We start from the raw sequence: 8384 nt of genomic DNA on the forward strand, positions 1-8384 counted from the left end.
CAACAAGGTTTGTTAAAGTTACTTATAGTTCTACAATGTGAAAAGGAAAAGAAGAAATCTTAGATGTCTATTCACGTGTCACATTATGTGGTGACACTAAGCAGTTGTAGAACCTCAAAATCCACCATCATCATCAGCTGGTGCCCCACTATGCCACTGCAATACTCGTCAATGGGAGTGGACAACGCCCAATTTCCCTCCAGGGATTTGGCAAGAGCACCTGCAGTGACACTCATTTCTGTCGATGCAGGCTTTGACTTTTGCCTTCTGTACCTAGTGTGCTCCCATGACAATTTTCATAGCACACTCTAGCATAAGAACAGTGCCCTGGATCCTCCCAGAGATTCGATGAACTAACAAAACCTTCTCTACCGATTTCTTTGCCTTCCAGAAAAGAGTGCATTATCCTGAATGAGCTCTTAAGAATATAAGATGTTCCCTGATATACTTTGTTTCATCCCTGTTTGTTAATAAGCATTAACATGCAGCACATGAGTCTAAAACATTTATAATAAAACCTGGTGCTAGAGAATCATGGAAAATAAACTGGCTAATTTATGTGTTTTCCCATATTTTATATTTATGACTAAGTCCATTAGGGTATACAGTTAAGAAAAAACACTTATAAAGAGCAGGATGAAACAGACTGAAATACAAATATGGGAAACTGTCCATGAAATACAGCTTACCTGACTGAGAACACTGCACTCAGATATATAGTACAAATAAAGATGTGTCTTAAATCTATGTGATTTGGTTATGCCCAGACCGTAGGGCATACGACCAGATTTTAAGGCTGGAAACAAGAAAATCAAAAATTTGATTCAAAGCCAAACAACTACAGAAACACTATGTTAAACGTAACAGGCACTAGACTGACCCTACTAATATCAAAAGCTCAAATCAAAGATTTTGGGGGTGTTTTGAAGGGTAAATATATATGTAATATACATGCTGGATAGAGGAAAGTTTAAATTGCTTCGGCTTAGATACAGCATCTGACTTGGGGTTGTCTGTTTTCTCTCTAAGAAGTCTGACCCCATAGGAAGGCTGCTTTACTCGCACAGGCAGTCCTCGGGGGAAGATGAGGAGCATGTCTCTTTCTTCCCGCACTGTCTGCTCCAGCCCAGCAGAGAACAGAGGAAGGAGGGCAGGATCCCGCACATCCGGCAGCCGAGGCAGCAGCCTGCACATCGGCAGCAGCAGCAGCGGAGGGCTCCTTCGCAGGACCGAGGGATGGAGCTGCAGCTCAGAGAACAGAAGTTCCTGGTGCACGTGTGACTCTCCCCCACCTCTGGGCTGTGCCTCGCAGGACCCGACAAGGTCCTGCAGGGCACAGAGTTCCCTTATAGTACCAGGAGAGGTGATAGTGAGCTCAGCCCTTCCCTGAAAAGCCAGTAGCTTTGAAATCGCATTGCTTAGCTGCACTGCAGGTTGTTTTCTGAAGCAATTGTGAGACACTCCAAAAAGCAGTGTGTTTATTCCCCACAGGAGATAATGTACCATGCCTTGAGAAAACACACACGAGACACCGCTACTCGAAACAACCAGCTTTAACAACGACAAGACATCTTACCTTGCATGCAAACTTGTAAGTGGTTTGCAAGGCCAGTCTCATTTTTTCAGAGGATGCAGAAAGATAATCACCTAATAGCACATAGGTGTGATGAACTCCTATGCAGCCATCACAGTTGTGCAATACTAAACAATGCACAAGTGCTAACCATCATCTTTTTGTGGTATTCACCCCACGCTAGAAAACTACTTTCTTACAGCTATCTTACAAGACAGCCAATGACAGGAGTCTTCAATGAAAAGAAAGGCCCAAAGACATGAAATCCAGGGCACTGAAACCAAAAAGGTGAGTTGTGATTTCTTGTCTGACTCTAAGCTATCTTTTTCAAACTCTGGCATATTCTTCTTCCTTTATGCTCAAAAAGCATATTCATATGCCTGGCACTTCAGCAATGATGGGGAATAATTAACGAAAGTATTCTGATTCATCTGACCTGAGGAGAGAGAGTTGTATAAGAGTTAGTCAAATTAGCTGCACTTCATAGTCAAGAGGAAGTCAAGGAAGGACTTTCTGGCTCTCTCCGCTGACTCTTCATGCCAGCCCTAAAAACTAGAGGCATGACTGCACCTTGCACAGGTGTATCTTACTTAGCTTTAAACCAGCTGCTCAGAATACCAGTCCGAGCCTACCCACAGAAGTGCAGACCTTAGTGTGAGCTGTGGGGCAAAACACAGACCCCCTCTCCTGCAGTCATCCTGATCGTGGGATCCAAACTAACTGCTTTAAGGCTTTTAAACTCTGAGCTGTCCTAAAGGTCCTCTTTATTCCTTCTCCATCTGCCATCCCTAAGGGCCAGAAGTCAGGCTGTATCTATTTCAAAAGCAGTACAAGCTGGTGCCTAAGTAAATAAAAGGCAGTACACACCAGCTGTGTGTCAGGATTCACACGCTGCTCCATTGCCCGTGGGAATGCCACCAGGCTTTCAAATACTTGTAATCTGAACAAAAACCCATGCAGCACATACATTGAGACATACACTAGCTTTGCAAGTAGCCACCGGCCACTTGTCTTCCCAGACAAGGGCAGGACATGCCTCTAGGTTAATTTAGAAAGTGCAGTACCATATCTATCAAACATAACACTGAAAATCCTCTCAGATTTGTTTTTTTTTTTTTTTTTTTTTGGTAAAACCTCATTATTTAGGATAACTAGTCCTTGAAAAGAACAAATGGCTTCTGGCATGGGTGTATAATGCATGGAGCAGCAACAGCCACCCCAAAGCATGCTGCTGTCATCGTGGGTCTCCCATTATCATAGTTATTTCTTTTAAATTAAACCCAGGTATCATACAAGCTACTTAAACTTCATGGAGCAGTTTGCAGAGCCACGCATTGCCTATTTGCAGAAGGACGAGTAGTGACAGTGCAGCTGGGCACCGAACCCCCTTTTGGCCTCACTGCCAAGGCGCGCTTGGTCTCCGCATCTGCTTCCTGCCAGCATCAGCAGGAGTTAACGGTGCGTGAAGAGATGACGAGGCCAGTGAACTGCTGAGCAAATAATCCATCACGCACTACCTCCAGCACCAAGCCCAGGCTGTCAGCTGTGCTAATTCAATAAAAAGGCTTTTCAAGATAACTCCCGTTATCTTTTCTCTGGCTTATGTCTGCAGAAGGCCAATACGGTGCTCCCCAGTGACAGGGAGTTTGGAGCTGGAAAAAACGAGCACTCGAGCCTGTGTGTTATCATCCCGACAGAGGCAGGGATGTGGTGCCAGTGGCTGGTGGAGGCAGGCTCAGAGATGAAGCCAGATCCAGATATCCGGTGGCAACTGTACTGTTGAATACTTCATTGGAGACTATGTCCACTGAGCATGAAATAGAGGCACCATGAAACCTGGGTTGGCAGCCCTTTAAAAGCAGACTGTCGGATCGTATTTTTCCTTTTCTCTTTAATTTCTGTTCCTCCTTTATTTATTTTCTTGTCCCAGGCTGCCAAGAAAATTAGATGATCGGGACCAGCGAGGTCAGCCCCCATGCAAGGCAGCCACAGCTGAGCTCTGAGCTTGGTGGGGGCCAGGGCCGTGAAGACACGTCACCCACGAGTGCCGCACTCAGGATCTGCCACCCTTGCTATGACATGCACATGTGCCATCTATTCTCATGTGCTCTGGCCTGCGCTCACCAGTGCTTCACCGGGTAGAGGATCCGGGACCTGCACAGCTGCATCTGTGCTAGCAAACCAAAAACAGCCCGGGTAGAGGCCAGAGTACCCCATTTAGAAGCTATTTAAAAGTTCACACATTCTATTGCACAGCTTTGAACTATACACAACCAGCACTTTTCCAGGTAAGGCCTAGGAAAGAGCTCAGGCCAGGAGCTCTTCCCAGCAGGCAACAAGGCTGAGATCATCTGGTTTTGGAAAGGGAAAGTATTCAGCCACATGAACAGGAGCTGTTCTCTGCAACTTACGCTCAGTGACAAAGGAAATTCTGGTCCATTTTATCTGCTAGCCCTGGAGCAGTCCAGGTGCTGAGGCCCAGGAAGATAGTAGGAGACCTAAAATTATTGCAAAAATTAGCATTGCATATTTCATTATCAGAATGCAAGACAGACCACGGATGTCCTTGCTGCATTCACAACACAGGCTCAGTCAACTCAACAGGTCTGGTACACCAATGCAAGTAAGTGATACGTCAGTGGAAAGCTACTTCCTTTAAAATGTAAGTTTACTCACCTCTATCTACATTAGATGGCCAAAGGCAGAGTAGTTCTCCCTAGATATTAAGCTAAGTCTTGCATCTTTTTATTGACATTGAGTGACACCTCCCTGCACTTTCCAAATAGACACAGAATCTCACTTCAAATCCCATTGAGACAGCACTGCAGAGTCACCAAATTGCAGAACACCTAATGCATTAAATCCCAGGGATGACCAGTTCTTTTTTAGTCACAGCTGAGAGTCTGTACTTTTAAAGCCATATCTAATTTTCTATTAAAATATATAATTCACTGCTACTATTGTGCATGGTGTTTGAGTGCAGCATGCAGGGCAGGCTCAGACTGCATGTCAGGTCACGATAACTTAACCTTCTACTGCCCATTCATTTAGTGAAGCTGCCTATTCATATGTGCATAGTCCAACCTGCTACCTGAAACTGCAGGAAACGGTGATTTGGGGCTGTGCTGCCATTCAGAGGGACCTGGACAGGCTGCAGAGCTGGGCAGAGAGGAACCTCATGAAGTTCAACAAAGGCAAGGGCAAGGTCCTGCACCTAAAGAGGAAAAATCCCATTCACCAGTACAGGCTGGGGGCCGACCTGCTGGAAAGCAGCTCTGCCGAGAAGGACCTGGGAGTCCTAATGGACAATAAGTTGACCATGAGCCAGCAGTGTGCCCTTGTGGCCAAGAAGGCCAATGGTGTCCTGGGCTGCATGAGGCAGAGTGTTGCCAGCAGGTGGAGGGAGGTGATCCTGCCCCTCTCCTCAGCCCTGGTGAGACCACACCTGGAGTATGGGGTCTAGCTCTGGGCTCCCCAGTATGAGAGAGACATGGAATCCCTGGAGAAAGTCCAGCAGAGGGCTATTAAGATGATGAAGGGTCTGGAGCATCTCTCCTATGAGGAAAGGCTGCGAGAGCTGGGCCTGTTTAGCCTGGAGAAGAGAAGACTGAAGGGAGATCTTACCAATGCATATAAGTATCTGAAGGGAGGGTATCTGAGGGAGTATCTCAAAGGATGAGGCCAAACTCTTCTCCGTGGTGTCCAGTGACAGGACAAGGGGCAATGGGCACAAACTGAACCACAGGAAGTTCCATCTGAACATGAGGAAAAATTTTTTTCCTGTGGGGGTGACAGAGCACTGGAACACGTTGTCCAGAAAGGCTGTGGAGCCTCCTTCACTGGAGATATTCAAAACCCACCTGGACGCAATCCTGGGCAAAGTGTTCTAGAGGACCCTGCTTGAGCAGGGGGGTTGGAGAGGTCCCTTCCAACCTCAGCCATTCTGTGATTCTGTGATTTGAACTTTTGTGTTTCATCTCCCAGCTAGGACCAGCAATGGGCATGCACACAGACACAGTGGCTCAGCTGGCAGACAGGCATTTATCACCCTGCACTACCTAAGGCAGACTTCGTGGGATTCGTATCCCTTTTAGGGATAGGTATAGGTATCCCTATTACTTTTGGCTGTGATAAAGCATTTAAATTGGTAAGCCCTTCTGAACAAATCTAGGCCCCTCTGAGAAACCTGCCATTTTGGTATATTTAACATGAAATCCCTCTGAACTGACGGCTGCTGCTTTCTGTTAAGAAAGTTGGCTGCAAGTTCAGCTTTTCTTCAAAGTGCAATGTTAGCCACCTGCCCAGAGGATGCACTTCCCTATCATCATGTGATGGGTATCCTTTGACTGATCACCAGCACTAACTGGCATGCACTAGCAAAGGTTAAAAAACCTGAAAAAAAAAAAAAACAACTAAGTGTTAAAAGAAAAAAAAAACTCCTCAGAAAACAGTTCTTCCTAGGCAACTGAATATTTTTTCAGCACCTGACCCACCTGCCCAAGCTGAAAGCAGCAGGGTGGCAGCAGGGACCCGCATGCGACAAGGGCAGCGGAAGCAGGGCTGTGCAGCCACAGGGCTGCAGCTATGTTGCGGGATGCAAGGCAGCATGGAGAAGTGTCCAGCAGGAGAGCATTTCCCCACTTCCCACGGGAGCTGGTGCCTCCGTAAAGCCGGGAGGCTTTTGCAGCGTTTGCCTGTGGCCTGTCTTTGAACAGCATCAACTGAACATCCCGATAGCCCTGCGGCCAGGCATGGGATGAATACGTGGCTCATACGTGTGCGTTGGTTTGTCAGAAATGTAATATTTACTAAGAGCTCAGGGGCAATTTTCCTATAGTATTGTAAGCAATTAATACTAAATAATACTAAGGAAGTCCCTCTCTCCAAATGGGAAACTGAAATACATGGATAATATTTGTAATATGAGCAGGAAAAAGGATCTTTTGGCATAGCAATGTGGGAGCATGAATTACGGCAGAGAAAGGACGGCTGAGCCAGGTGTGCTTCAGCAGTTTTCTGACGTCCTGCACACCCTAGTGCAGGGAGTGCTCCAATGGTACCAGTGTGATGGCTTCCCACCTCGCTCCACAACTCACCCAGTGCTTAGGACCTCTAGATTTGGACCTCTAGATACAGACCTGCATCAACTTTACCAGCCTATGTTGGCTCACGACAGGGTTCGATCGGGTATGGCTCTAAATACATGTTATTCATCCAAAATGTAGGTTTAGGCCTTTCTTTACTGCATACTATCAAGCTGCCCAGCTTTTTCTTTCACATTAACAGTTTGTGATGAGAGGTCCCTGTATACAGCTCAATCATTTCATATTAAAAAGTCCTACACTCCCAAGATAGGGTAATGATAACTAGACACCTACATGGCTACAGCTAAGGAGCATATATTCAGAGAAACATGCACCACCAATACAAACTGTACAACATTAAACAGCAGTCTCCCACAGACAGTCAAAGATCACTTTTTCCTCTTCATAGCGCGGACAAGGACAATGTTGGGCTTTCTCCAGTGGCTGGCTTTTCTCTCTGGTATTCCAAAGCCTGGACACATTGCCACAAAGAGCAGATGATGGGCAGTCCCAGATTGTGGAAAGAGACACAAATATTCAATTTCAGGTGAAAGTTAGGTTTCTGAACTTACATTCTGCTCTTGCGTTAGGCTTTTTTCAGAGGGGAAAACTGGTCCAGTCAAATAAATTTTCTGGGAATGCAGGCTGAATGCCCCAAATCACCAGTATAAATGAGCCTCTCTGTTCCTCTAGAAATATTGTATTTGATATTAAAAAAAAAAAATGAAATGCACACTAACAAAATCCAGAAAGAAACAGCTATCAAACAAGCAAGCTTAGGTTTTCAAAGCATCTAATTCTATTTCATTTTCACCTCTGTCATTCAGGAAACACCATCCCAATACTAGCTGATTAGAGTGGGTTGCATTTACTAACATGGTGCGAACACTCTGCAGGCAAAACGTGCTTACGAGACTGCCCGCTTCGTAGCTAGTCCACTGAGAGTGCAAAAACAAGCAGTGAGAGGTAACGAAGAATTACAGTGCTATAACACCATCTAGGGGATTTAGTCACATCACAGCTTATAAAAGGGGTATGTGTAGCTTGGAGCCCAACGCTAGGTGAAAAGGGCACTTTTCATTTTAAGGAGAATAACATAGTTCCAGCCCCCACATCTTTCCTTGCCTTCTCCATACTACTGATTTGTTGCATTGCATAACCCTTAAACTCTTCTAGTCTTACCTACACTACATTTCTCTCACCCTTTTTTCCAGCTTTCATTTAATTTTAACATGTATGATGCTAATCTGGTCTTCAATTTCCCTGCCTCTTGCCACCAATAAGTACAGATTATATATATAACTTACGTAAGTACTATAGTGAACACACGAAATCAAATGCTTTTAAAGGGGTTAGACTGCTCCAAGACAATTGAAGCAAAGTCCGTTTTAAAAAGCTGGTAAATCCATAAACACATCATAATTTTCTACAAAATGAAAAAGTAAAACAAAAACTAACTTTGGAAAATGAAAGCTGCGCTCCTTCCATTCATGTCGAGGTGAGCACTGGGTATCAGAGCGCATCTCCCACTCGCTTCACTTCACCCTGGACTTTCCTGAATGCTCATGCAGTGAAGTCCCTAACTTGTGCAGTGCATGGGCACTCCTGGTCCCACTGGTTCTACAAAAGATCTGCATTCCCACACTTCTCTAGAAAACACCCATTCAGCAACATAAATGCAGGCGTTTGAGCTGAGGTGGTTTTGTGTGTGCTCATGCCATGATGCT

The sequence above is a fragment of the Struthio camelus genome, chromosome 1 (assembly GCF_040807025.1).
Source record: "Struthio camelus isolate bStrCam1 chromosome 1, bStrCam1.hap1, whole genome shotgun sequence".
NCBI classification, from domain to species: Eukaryota; Metazoa; Chordata; class Aves; order Struthioniformes; family Struthionidae; genus Struthio; species Struthio camelus.